This window comes from Arachis ipaensis, chromosome B07 (assembly GCF_000816755.2).
Source record: "Arachis ipaensis cultivar K30076 chromosome B07, Araip1.1, whole genome shotgun sequence".
In the NCBI taxonomy this organism is placed as follows: Eukaryota; Viridiplantae; Streptophyta; class Magnoliopsida; order Fabales; family Fabaceae; genus Arachis; species Arachis ipaensis.
This window is the reverse complement of record NC_029791.2, coordinates 121842924-121845661: the sequence shown is the minus strand read 5'-3', so window position 1 is coordinate 121845661 and position 2738 is coordinate 121842924.

The window sequence follows — 2738 nt, the reverse complement described above, 5'->3', positions numbered from 1 at the left end:
TCTCTATCTTTAAGTTCAAATATAAAAAATTAGATATTTTTTATTTATTTAATTTAATATTATTTTATATTTTACTATTTATTTAATTTAATTTTTTATATGATAAAAAATAATAGAATATTCAATAAGTCTTAATATTATTGTATTTGTATAAATTGATAAAAAAAATTTTCAATAAATGTTATAAATTTTAATATTTGTCCTTCTAACTTCTTCTTTACATATTTTACAGGATATATATTCAAATTTTTATATAAAACAATAATAAAAAATCAAAGAATTGATACATTTTTTAAGAGGAAGGCTAATATTTAAAAATGAGAACATATAACTTTTACAATATCATAGTTCTTCTACTTTAATGAATCACGAAGAAAGTGAGATATAACCTTTAAAAGTTCAAAAAGTTACATCTGATGACTTTAACCTTAACTTTTTGGAACAAGATCTTGAAAACAGCTTTAAATTTGGCAATATCACCCAAACCAGAGAGATGAGATTAGACGAGCTTATCTTAAATGGGGTCCATATCAAAAACATTTTGACAATTATTTTTTATTTGTCCCCCCCAAATTTTGTTTCAAGTTCCGCCACTGATTGGAAACCCATTATCACTACTTTAAAGGCCCTAGAGCCAAGGTTGGGAGATGATGTAGTTATGTGGCTCCTGAATTAAAATGACTTGTTTACCATTAAATCGGCTTGTAGTATCTACCTAAGCTTTTTGAAGGATAATAAGATTGATCTGTTTTCTAAGATTTGGAGGCTTAAAGCACCCTAAAAAATTCGAAACTTTTGTTGGTTAGTGCTAAGGAAGTGTTGTTGACAAATGAACTCCGATTTAAAAGACATATGGCTCCGGATAATTTATGTAGTATTTATGGATCTGCATCTGAGTTTTTTTTTATATTTTCTATGACTGTAGAGTTGCGCTTATGATGTGGAAGAGCATAAATGGAAGGACAAGTTTTTTGAATCAAAGGGAGCTCAACACAATAGAGTAGAGTAATAACAATAACAAAGCAAGGTAACATACAATTCCTAAGCACTTTAGCATATCAATAATCAAATGGCTCACCACTACTCCATTCTTCGTAGTACGTAAACGATCTGTTAATAATGTCCACCACTCGCGAGCTCTGATTTCGGAATAGCCTATTATTTCTTTTCAGCCAAATTGTTCAGATAACAGCAAAGAACCTAATGAACCACCTCTTTCTGTCTACCTATGGAAGGATAAGTTACATGTAGTTTTTTCACCTAATCCTTGATTCTCTGGTTATTGGTGAATTTATCTTCTTAGTCTCACATCAAAAGGATTTCGTGACCTCTCCTTTTCGTTAGCACAATGGATTCTCTATGGTTCCATCGGAATAAGTTCATTTATGAAAGAGATACAGCTCTAGATGGAGATAAGATCCAAGAACTAGCTCTGTATTTAGCCAAAGACTATCACCTGGCCCAAGTAAAGATGTCTCGAATAAGGAGGAGAGTGGATAATTTTATAGAGAAATGGGTGTGGTGGCTTCCCTAAACCTCCTTTCATCAAACTAAATTCAGATGGCATTGTGTTAAAGGATGAAAGGCAGCTTGTGGAGAAATCCTTAGAGATCATGAAGAAAAATTCTTACTAGCTTATAGTATTGACTTGGACATCTATGTAGTGACTTTAGCTGGATTCTGGGACATTTTTTTGGAGTTGGATCTGGTATTTGAATATAGATTTTACTCGATGGAAGTTGACTCAAAAATGGTTGTGTCTATGTATCTTCAAGATTCAATTAACCTTCATTTCACGGGTCCTTTGGTCTTGGCAATTTGTAAGCATTGCAACAGACTGATGAGTTGGAGCATCTACTATCAGTGGTAGAGCTTGAAGAAAAATTTTAAAGGAACAAAAAATTTAACATAAAAATTACATAATAGTATTTATATTAATATAAAATTTATAAATATAATTATTTTTTAAGTTTTTTTTTAATGTGATAATAAATAAATAAATAATTTTACGATAAAAAATATAAACTATCGAGATTTAGGGTTTAGGGTTTAGGATTTAGGGTTTAGGTGGTGAGTTTAGCAAATCTCGGTTAATTGAATCAAAACTAAACTTTTCAACAATTTCTTTCTTAATGTAAATAACCAAATTATCCGTGAAAAAGTCGTCGCCCATCTTGTTTCTTAACCTATTTTCATTATTTTCATTGCTGAAAATGATTGCTTTGTAGTAGCTATAAAAATTGAAAGAGTTAATATTAGATGAATAAATCTATTAATCAAGTAATACATTTTTTGACTTTTTTGTTTCTAATAAACATCTAAACAATTCATGAATAGTTGATAGATTCTTTATTTTTGGATGTTGACAGCATCAAGAATAAACTGAAAGCTGAAAAGGTAAATTAATCTTCTCTTATTTAGTAAAATTTTTGGGATAGTAACTATAGATATCAAAATCGAATCGGTAATTAATCCGGTCAATGTACTGGGTTAACAGATTACTAGTTCAACCCTTAAATGACTGGTTGAATCGTTTGATTCGATGATAATTAAATAATAATATAAAATTTTATTTTCTTTCACTATTCACAATAAGACAATAAGTTTGTTTGCCAATGAGTTATAGCTCAAATGGCATAGTCTTTCCATACTCAATTAAGAGGTTGCGGGTTCGAGTCTCCTATCTTTGGTAAAAAAAAAATTTTATTTATTTTATTTTTATATTTATTTAATTGTTA